This window comes from Phodopus roborovskii, unplaced genomic scaffold, assembly GCF_943737965.1.
Source record: "Phodopus roborovskii unplaced genomic scaffold, PHOROB, whole genome shotgun sequence".
Taxonomy (NCBI): domain Eukaryota; kingdom Metazoa; phylum Chordata; class Mammalia; order Rodentia; family Cricetidae; genus Phodopus; species Phodopus roborovskii.
The window spans coordinates 835,949-848,065 of record NW_026126648.1 but is presented as its reverse complement, the minus strand read 5'-3'; positions in this window follow the sequence as shown (position 1 = coordinate 848,065).

Here is a 12,117-nt window from a genome sequence, read left to right as displayed (position 1 = left end):
TCCTTAGCTAAGGCATCCCAGTCCAGATGTGTTCGGGATAATCTTAGAATTATCAGTCATTATCTGGAGTCTTCTCCCCTGAAAGGTGACCTGATAAGTTGCAAAGCTCTTGCCACACAAGACAAGGTCCCCTTCTAATTATTCCAGCTTGAAATAGTTTCAGAAATCCCAATTTCCTGGGATTGGTTACTTACTAGTCTGATAGCCAGTGTAAGGTACCCTAGGAGACATTAATTACATCCTCCCTTCTGTGAGGCTGGTTACGATCACTTCCAACCAAACTGCATTAAGAATAATTTTGTTATTTATGTTAATTTAGATTTTAGGAGACAGTATATCAATATACTTCTTAAATTTAAATTGTACCTTGGTACAGATGTGATTATCCAATTATTAATCTCAGGAGTAGCTGACACCACAGGGGCACATGTCTATAACTAGCCCAACACAAATTTTTAACCTAACTAGTATTTAATTAAGCTTTATCGAACCCACATATGTATTGTGCCTATAATATTAGTAGGAAAGAATTATTACCAAAGGAAAAAAAAGAATTCATTAAGAAATTTGTCTAGTCTTAGAATCTAGAATTTTTGTTTCCCTGTCTCTTTTTCATGACTATGTTTAGTTAGAATTTAGCCGCAGAACACTTATTGCCATCTTTATGAGAAGACTCTCCCCTATGTTCAATTTGATAACACTAACTAAATAATGTATATAAATCCCAATTTAATATTTATTATGAATTTTACAAGTACAGGTCTTATGACTGGCATGGATCATCAACATTTTTAGGTGTTGGACCAAAGATATTGTCACACTTCAATTTAGGGACCTTGATTAAACAATTATAAAAGCAAAAGACTGATCAAATCAGTTAGATATTTTGGAAAAACATACTTTGAAAGCTAAAATGTTAATGTCTCTACCAGTTGTTAGTCTACCCCAAAACAAGAGATATTGTTTCTGAAAGGAAACCCAGAGTGAGCTTTATAGCCATAGACAAAATACTTCCCTGTCTTCACTACAAAGTGCTCTGATGCCTTAATACATGATGACATAATTTCTTACCAATAGGACACCACAACAAATGATCTTCCAGCTTGAAATGACCTAGGGGGCTACTGAATTTTAATACAATTTAACTCTAAAATTCAGGTGATAATGTATGTCTCTCATGCCCAAAACTTTGCAATAGACTCACCGTGACTTGAAGATAAATCTTTTCTTCTTCTTTCTTTCCTTTGATATCTCTGAGCCTACTCATTATACTACATTGTGTCATCTTCAGTTAACAATGCTTATTCCTTCTCTGTGCTCTTAAAACATGTTGTTTTGGTGTGCAATCTTTTTCAGCCAGCATTTAATACTTCCTTTACTAATGCCATTCCTATCATGAACTTTGCTTCAGACACATCTATGCAAAGAAGGTTTGGAATAATGAAGATTTTCTAGGCTTCATTTAGCTTTTGGCATGAAAATTAAACTATGCACCTACTACCATCCCTATCTTGCTAGATACTTAAATGTCTCTGACACACTCAGAGAAAGAAGAATAAATCTCTGTGCAGTTCCAAATGAAATCATCAAAACTCTGCTTGTTTTCCATACTGTGATTTCAGCTCAGCATCTGGCAATACAGGTCTTTTGTCATCACCCATTTCTGTCACCAAAGATAATGGCAATGCTTGGTTAATGGCTGAGGAAAATAAAATGAAGCCACCACTGAGTTCTCTGTTTTATTTATTCTATTATGATACTTTATAGCATGCAATTTCATTTATGATGCTATTTATCATCAAACACTATACCAAAAAATGATATGACAGGGGTTGGAAATAATGAGAAAATATAATATTTCAGTCGTTGTAGCTTTGAATTTGAGTTTGGAAAGCATGCTAAGGCATTTGAAGGTGGAATTTATAGGAGATTAATGACACAAACAAACTGGAAATTTCTTAAAAAATGTTCTAAAGTATCTGTAAGAAGGTTGAATAAATGACTACATCATCCTATTCATATTTATCTTAGAGAACTGAACTCTACTTTTGTCACCAAAATTTCATGGAACATCATCTTCCTGAAAAGTATTACTTTCCTAATACCCTTTTGGCTTTCCTTGTTTTGAGATTTCAGTAGACTCTCCCACACATTGGATATAAATTCCAATATCCTTAAAGTTGACTTGAAGCCACAGATGCTACCAAATCCTACATGTACTGCAATGTTTACTTTGTGAAAAATGTGTGTATGACAAAGATTAGTCTATAAATTATGAACAGTAAGTTATTAATAGTGGTAACAAATTACAACATGGAACAATTTTAAAGGTATATTGTAACCACAGGTATGTGAACATGTCCTGTCTCTTTATATGAAAATGTTGAAATTTAATTTCAGCTTCTAACTCATAGCAACTTATGTCACATTATGTACTGCCAGCATTGATACTCTCCAGTATCACAGAATTTAAATTTAAAAAGATAGATGATCATGAACACTGGAGTGTCATGGGAATTGACATGAGACAAGGCCTAAGATATGAATAATTGTGAAGAGCACAGTCAACAACAGAAAGATCAATATGATGCCACCAGAGTTTAGGGACTCCACACTAGCAAGACCTGAACTTCCCAACACAGATGAAGCCAAAGAGAATGACCCTAAAAACAACTTCATGAAGATGACAGAGACCCTAAAAGAGGAAATAAGAAATGATTTGAACAAGGGGGGGCTCATGGACTCCAGTCTGATAGCTGGGAAACCAGTATAGGACTGACCCAAGAGCCGCTGAACATGGGTGTTAGTTGGGAGGCCTGGGCAATCTATGGAGCCTCTGGTAATGGATCAGTATTTATCGCCAGTAAATGAATGGACTTTAAAAGCCCATTCCACATAGAGGGATAATGCCTCAGCCTAGAAACATGATGCATGGCCTAAACTCTGCTCAAGTTATGTGACAGACTTTGAAGATCCCCCATGGAAGGTCTCACCCTCCCTGGGGATCAGAAAGAGGGATGGGATGAGGTTTGGGGAAGAAAGCGGAGGAGAAGGATGCAGGAACTGGGACTGACATGTAAAACAAGCTTGTTTCAAAATTAAATAAGTAATTATCATGGAAAAAAAAAGATGAAACACTTGTGTTTACTGAATAACAAAAGGCAAGGTTTTCAAAGTAGTGGACTTTTTCTACAAATAGACAATATTTTAACCAGACTTCTCACAATCAGACTTCTCATTTTTAATGATAATATGACTTTTGATGTCTCTGTTTCAAAATATGAATATGAATAAAAAAATTACTACTTTTCAAAGCTTTCAAGAAATCAAACCACGAATAAATATCACAAATCGTACTATATTCTTTAGGGGTAATACTATCTATTCTTTGACTTTCCTGTTGCTATGACAAAACATTCTGACAAAACAAACAAACAAAAATAATCAGGAATGAAAAGGTAAATTAATTTTTTTTTGGCTTGCACTTCTAGAAAACATCTCAACACAGAGGTGTAAATTCAAAGAAGGGCAAGGAGGCAGGAACTAAAACAGAGCAAACTGCAAAGAATCTAGCTTACTGCCTTGCTCCCTTTCTCTCATTCCTATAGATCCTATGCTTACTTGCTCAATAATGGCTTTGCCCACATTGAGTTGGATCATCTTGTATCGATTATCAACCAAGACAGATCATCAAAGACATGGATCACAGGACAATCTAAAACAGGCAATGATTCAATTGAGATACTGCCGTCCAAGGGATTCTATTTGTGCCAAGGTGACAATAAAAAATTAACCTGAGCCGAACTCTGGGAATCCAGTTGTGGAGAGGAAGGGGGGGTGAGCAAAGGGGTCAGGACCATGCTTGGGAAACACACAGAAACATCTGACCTGAGCTAGTAGGAGCTCACAGACCCCAGTTTGACAGCTGGGCCACCATCAGAAGACCAAACAGGTCCCCTGAATATGAGTGTCTGTTGGGGGGCTTGGGCAGTCTATGTGGCCTCTGGCAGTGGATCCAGTATTTATGCCTAGTGCATGAATGGGTTTGGGAGCCCATTCCCTATGGAAGGATACTCTCTAGCCTGGATACACAAGGGAGGGCTTAGGTTCTGCCCCAAATGATGCCACAGACTTTGATGATAACCATGGGAGGCTTGACCCTCCCTGAAGTGTAGATGGATGGTGGTATAGGGGGTTGCTCTGGGGAATGGGAGGGTGAGAGCGAAAGGGACGTGGGATTGGTATATAAAAAATACTGTTTTTAATTGAAATAAAAATTATTTGAAAAAATTAACCAGCACAATATCCCATAGTAAAGTCCATGCTGTAAATTTCAGTCAATGTTGTGAGAATATTGTCTTATGATAAAACAATGACAGGAAAAAGGTAAATGAATACTTGTCATCTCATCTTGCATTTCCCTTCTCTCTTTCCATCAACTTTCTGAAAGTATTTCTTTGACCTACTTTGGTTTAGGTTTTGTTGCCTGAGCAGGAGAGACATCATGCAACAGGTATGATTTGGATGCTTTCTCTTTATCCCACCTGATGCAATAAAGTCGAAAATGTCTGGGAGGCTGGTAGATGTTTATTAGCAATTTAATTTAGTCTAGTAGGTAACTATATATTTAGTGGGTAACTGTGCCATGGATTGCAAGAATCTATCAGATTAGAAGACTAGTGGATTCTTAAATCAGAGCTAAGAGTTTAGAGAAAACTGAGTAAACCTGACATACAATTAGAGGTCAAACCTTCGATCACTCCCTCACCACTTCCAATTCCAACTCTATGTGCCTTTAATTCTTATGGGCAAAATATCCCTTAGTTCTAATATGTATTTATGAACAGGTCAAACTACATAGAACAACTAGCATAAAAACAGCACATTGTAAAATCACACGATTGCGTCACTTGTCAGTCAAAATATAGGAAGTGATTTTAATTGTTATAAAAATTTTATCCTTAAATATTCAAACTTACACTGACAAAAACATGCCATGCTATTATGGAAGAATCTGCCATGTATGTAAACAACTCTATCCATTCTTTCTATGAGCTACTGTTATAATAGTATTAATTCATTAGCCTTATATATTTAATATTCAAACATTATATATTTAATAAGTGAGATGATGTAATCATGTTTTGACATTATATTTACATGTTACCAATTGATCTATAATGGATAAATATTCTTCTGATTCAAATTATTTTCATTATTCTCTAAATGTGATTCTGAATGCAAACTTAATTTATGAGCCACATTTAATTTTACTCAGGCCTGAGAATTATACTATACATTTTATTTGTAGCAGAAAAGAGGGATTCATTAATTTATAAGAGGAATAAATAGTTTACATCAACAATATTACTTTGACATTAACTCATGATAAACAATGCATTCAATGATTTTACCAAATAATTTTATAGATAATTGACACTGAATATCAGAGTATTTGATTAAATATTTCAATATTTAAATTTAAAGCATTTTTAGCCTTGTCAATTAAGTAGTTACAGCTTGCTGATCACTAGGAAATGAATAAATGTATAATAAATAAATTCACAATAAGCAGGATCTTTAATTCATTTCACATGGGATGTAAATGGCACTCATACTTTTGATGAAGTTCTGAGTTCTTGTAAAGTTAGAAATGTAAAAGAACTCTTAATCACACCCTTTCTTAAAATGCCTCACATGAGTTAAAATGAATACCTATCTGACAAAATTTGATCTATAAATATGAGAGAAAACAATACAATAAAATTTAAACTATGACATTAATAGAGACAATGAAGAAATAAATCATGTCTTGTACACAAAGGGGCAAAGTAAATCTATCAGTATTGGATGCTTTCTTCATAAGGAAAACTGAAGATAGTGTGATAAAATAGTTGGACAGTAACTAGATAACATAAAATACAGAGATCGAAAGGAAAGTATAATATATTAAGAACACATAGCATTCTATGTTGTCATTCAAATAAGAACTTTGAAAGTAAATATTTGTTGATCGTATTTCACTTACAGTTTTTATGTGGATATTTTATTAAGTGTGGGACCCAGGTTAATGCTGCAGATGCTTATAAGAAGTAACTTAAGAAAATGTGTGAACTACACATTGATCTAAATGTCTTATATTGTTATTTGTCCTATAATCTCCACCATTATGGCACAATAATTTTATTCAAAGTGGTCTGTATTACTGATATTTCCTTTACCTTGCTAGTAACAAAAGTGTTGTGAAAGAATACACCAGAATTTTAAAAATCAAGACCTAATTTTTTGTGAGAAAATATAAATTGAAACATCTCCTGTTCATTCTATGTATGTCCTTTTGCAATCACCTATTTCCAAAGTACGAAAGTGTCACAATATGCATAGTGTCTGTTTCTTCCTGTTTGAAATATCACTGTAATACATTAGCAAAATATTCCAAAGATTATATTTCCAAACCAATGAAGCTATTGAATTGCATGTATATGTATATGTATAAGAAAAATTGTTGCTCAGTTACAATTAGTTACTTCTGTTCTTCAAAGCATTTTGACAAGAAAAAATCTTCATGAATATAATTTTTGCTCCCATTGTTTTTATCTTTGATAGTGGTACATGATAATACTCAGTGCTACAGAATTTAGTGTACAACTTGCCCTAAAATATAAAACAAAATATATACAATAGAACACATATATTTCAATAACACTAGACAAAAGGAAAACATTTGCAAAGATAAATAATATATCAACAATTTCCACAGAATTCTTATTTAATCTCAAATATGCCAAAATCCATGTTTAAATAAGATTAAATTTATTGTTATGCACTTGAAGAACCTGAAATTAAAATAAAGGATAGTAATAATTGAAGTCTATGACATAATGGACAGCATAGAAATTATTGCTATAAATTTTATAAATATGAATATAGAATGTATTTACGTTCAGAAATTATAGAAATTACATATTTTGGAATAGATTTAATGAGAAAGCGAATTATTTACTTCTACAGGTCTCACCTCCACTTTATATCTAAATCAGTGCAATACAATAATAAAGGAAGAAAAAATAAATGACCTCTTTAAAAGCTGATCTCATTTGACAATTGTAGCAATAATGTGATAGATATTTTCTAAAAAAGTTTCAACACTATGCATACCAAATCTGCTTGATGAAGTGCATTAAGAAGATAGTTCTATAGTCCATATTAGTAAAAGTATAGAAAAATGGGAAAATAGATAATCAATATGATATAGTATAAAAATTATATACTAAAAGAAGTGCATATGATCACCAAAGTCATATAAATCATCGATATTTTAGTGAAAGTGGAATGAAATGAAATGATATTTGATGACTTGATAATATAAGGACATACTTTGAAAGGTCAGGAATCACAAAATGTAAAGAAAAGAGGAAACAGCAATACAAAGAACTTTTAGAAAGAATGCTTTATGGTGAGATGGACATATTTTCACTTTATCTTTACAATATACCAATTTTAATGTTATTTATGTAATGAAAACCTTGATAATTTACATATTTTCAAGCATCCCTTTACAGCTGAAAATACAAAAATAATTTTCCTATTAGAAAATTGTTAACTTATCAATGGGTAATTAAGTTCATATTTGAAATCATTAAATGAAAGAGTACAAGCTGATCCTACATTCCAAACAGCTGGACAAAACAGCCCTACAGACTACAGCTAGGATATCTGAATCTTCTTCGAATCCCCCAAGACAGCGCCCCTTACCAGCAGGAAGTAGTTTGGAAAGAACAACGCCCAAATTCCCAAATATTGTGTATAAATGTTTGTTTTCATTTAATTGGACTTTGTTATATAAAATTAAATAAAAAATACTCTATATGCATAAAAAAAAAAAAAAAAAGGAAACATCCGTAAAAGCAGAAAGTACCTTATAAAATGGGTATAAATCATTAATATATTAACTTGAAATTGAAAGTTTTATTGAAATATTTACATCTATATAATATTTATAAATCAAGTTGAGTATATTTTAATATATATATATAAAAATATATATATATAAAAAAATATATTTTAAATTCCTCCCTTTAATTCTAGAAGACCATGAAAGCTATTATATGTGACATACATAATATCAGTTAATATTTTATCTAGTACCTTAAAATAAATACAAGAAAAATGAAGAACAAAGACAAAAGGAACATAACCTTGAAATACAATTTTTGAGCATTTCTGCACAAACTTCATAATAAAATACAAAGGCATGTTATGAGTGCTTACAATACAGGAATGCCACTGAACACAAAAATAAAAACTATGTCTTTATTAGGAACACAAAGTTCAAAATAAAAAAGTAATTCAATCAATATTTTCAAAAGTTAACAAGGTGTACTAGAAAACATGGAAGACAAGTCTTTTATAAATACTTTTATGTAGGAAATGATGCATACTTAAGTAATATGTTCCAAATAGTGAAAATAAACTTAGGGAAGTATCATGTTCAGTGGTAGTGATATCATAACCAGAAGTATGTGAGTTACTTCAAAATTTATCTACATTTTTGGAAAATTCTACCCAAATGTCTATCCAGGTTTTTTATAAATACCAACATAATAGTTATATTTGTATGGAAAGAATGTGAAAAAGTCTAGATATAATAAAAAGGAAATAATAAAAATTAATTAGTTGCATATAAATATATAAAATAATATATTTAGTAAGTATGGTGAAATGATAATAATATTTATCATCAAAATATCTGAAAGATATAATTAGTGTCATTTGTTGCTAACCTAACCATAGATAAAATCTTCAATAGAACAAACTTCTTCATGAAAATCTTTGCTAATCAATGAAAGAAAACATGTGAGAAAAAAAAATTTAGGCCTATTAAACTTATAATTAATAAATAATTTGTAATATTCTAAAAAGTAGATTTAAATATTGTTTAAGTATTTTAATGTAAAGTAAGCAATTGCAATAGTTTTGGACTGCAATAACTATTTTGTCTATTTTGTGTTCCCGTGTGTAACTTTAAGTGAAAAGACTTGTAAAGCTAAGAGTATATTGTAGCAATTGTAAAATCAACATAGATTCATATCCAAAAACCCATAAGCATCCTCTAAAATCAGTTTTCAAGCATGCATAAACAAAAGTAACTGGTGAAAATTGTACAGCTTTTCAGTGAGCTTAGCACAGATCTGTAGCAAACTTTAAATAAAAAATTCTTGGCAATGCTTGTAATCAGCAAAATCCAAATTAAAGTCCATAAAACTTGATCCTTAATTATCTAGAAACAGAGGAAGTCCTAAATGAATTTAATAGTTGGCGCAGGTGGTAATCAGCAGATATCATTTTACAGACTGTAACATTTTACAGCCTCTTCAGAGAGACACTGACACATATCCCAACAATTCTATGCCTACAATAAAACTTAAATAACACTTGTGTCTGCACTCAGAAAATCATTCTATAAGACTTCTTTGAAATTATAAGCAATTCAAAATAGTCCAAATTTTCATTGATGTAATACCCAAAAGATATCTAAGCAGTCATGTAAAATAGCATAGCATTCATCACAGATAATGCATGCATTTTAAAACAGAGATGAGTGATAGGTGAGTAGCCTAAGGAAGAGCATGACTGTGAATTATTATAAACAAATGCCTACATGTTTTTCTCATAGGCAAGCCAGACATCAAATACTTCTGTGTACATCTCTTACTCTGCCTTTCCTAGGAAACTAAGAAGCACTTATTTCCTAACTTTGTTTTCATTTTAGAAAAATCTATATCTTTTGACTTGATGCATTTAATACCTATGTGTTATTACTCTAGCAAGCACTGTTTTATTACTAAATAAGTTTTTATTGAGAGCAGAAACATCTCCAGAGGTGTGTGTGTGTGTGTGTGTGTGTGTTAAAATAATTTCACTATGCCTGGTAATACTTTGTTCTTTAATAAAAAAAAAATTATTATCTCAAACATGTTCTTTAGACTTGTCTGTAATTGTGCCAATAATTTCCACAAGAGAAATGATGAAACCTATTCTGCTGTTATTTTTTTCTCAAAAACATTGGGGAAGTCTTGATATTCCTGGGCCTTTGCCCTTCCTTTTTATCCCCACCCAACTCCCCCTGGAATATCAGCCTCAAAGACATGAGATAACCTTTCTGTTTTAGTTACTTAGTTGCTTAAGATGCCTCTGCAAATGTTACCATTCTATAGGCTTAATCTTCGCCTTCTTATCTATAACTGACATTAGTACTCAGTTCTGTATAGCTGGTTAACACATAAAAAATTATCTAAGGATTGACTTTGATAGTTTTAAATAAAATTGGGAAAATGTATATGCAATAATCCAGGAAATACTGAACTATAAATATCAAATATAAATGCCAATATGTCCATCTAAGATCAGTGTTGAAGACACGTTGCTTCCTGTCTTAGCCAGTGTCTATTGCTGTGAAGAGACACCATGACTATGGCAACTCTTAAAATGGAAAGCATTACAGGTCAGGTTCGCTTATAGCTTCGGATGTTAAATCCATTACCTTCACGGCAGGCAGCTTTGCAACCTGCAGGCAGACATGGTAGCTAAGAGTTCTACATGCAGACGTACAGGCAGCAGGGAGAGAGAGAGAGCCACTGGACTTGGCTTCTTGTTGTTGTTTCCATTTTTTTTCTGATTTTTTTTTATTTCATTTCTCATTCAAACCACAGTTCTCCCTCCCACCCATCCTTTCACCTCTCTTAGCCTCATCCTAAGCCCTCTCGCCTCCAGCCACCCTTCCTCATCTGCCCGTAGCCCACCCGCGTCCACTCCTCTGCCTTTATGGATAAGCGCCCCATGAGGAGTTAGGACAGTCTAACACAATACGTTGGGGCAGGACCCAGCCCCTTTTGCATGCTTTAAGTCTGAGTCCACCCTAAGGGGGACACTTGCTCCACAGCGGCCACACCTACTCCAAGAAAGCCATACCTCCCAAACCCTCCCAAGTTGCACCTCCCTAATGAGTATGCATTTAAATATATATTATTCAAACCATCACATTACCACACTTAGGTATGTTCCCATTTGTGTAGGGAAACTATAAAAAAAATGCACATATCTACCTATGAAATGATAATATCCACAACTTCCAAGACGGTGAGTTTAACAATGGGAAAGCATATATGGAAAGATTATACTAAAAATAAAACAGTAAATTAATTAACCCTCTCTTTTGACTAGTTTTACGTGAACTTGGAACAGCCTCGAGTCATTTCGGCATACAGAACCTCAACTGAGAAATGTCCACGTAAGACTGACTTGTAGGCAAATCTGGTGTCGATTGTTCTAACTGAATATTGATGGGAGGGGCCCTACTTCCTTGTGGCTTCCCCCGCCTGCCTCCAGGTCCCTGCCTTGCTGAATTCCTACCCTGGCTTTCTTCCCTGAAGGATTGTGATGTGTTTGTCTAAGCAAATTAAACCCTTTCCTGCCCTAGTAATTTTTGGTCACGTGTTCCATCACAGCAATTGAGAGACCTAAGTGAGGTTTTTGTCTTGCGTTTTGTGTTTTTGTTTGTGATAAAAGGCTGTTTTAATCAAGAGCTGTTATGCAGGGACCCTAAATGAGACAGGTTCTCAAAGTGTTTAATGATTCATTCAGTCACAGGTGGCGCTGCCCAATGTCTGCTGTTGGCTCAAAGCCCGCAATCCTGAGATTGAGCCTCAAATGACTCACTTCCTCCTGTGACACTCCATCTCAAAGTGGTCCCACTCGTTTCCAAACAGCACCATGAGCATCTGGGGCTCACACAAATGATAGCCTGTAACAGGCATATCACATCAAATCTGAAAATGGGCAGGTTTTCTAGGCATAGAGATAGAAAATGCAGATCGGTAACTTGGGAGTAAGTTATCTGAGGAACTGTAGAGGGGAGGAAGAGGAAGGTGGAGGTCTAGCACAGGAATGTTCCCAGGAAAAAGTACTTACATTTGTTTACGTAAATAAGCTTCCCTGGTCTCAGACAAATTATACTACCCAATTGTGACCGAAATAAATTTCACATGTTCTAGTTTAACTTAATAGGGATGTAAATTTGATTATGGTAGTGATATTAACCAACAAAACAGCCTATTT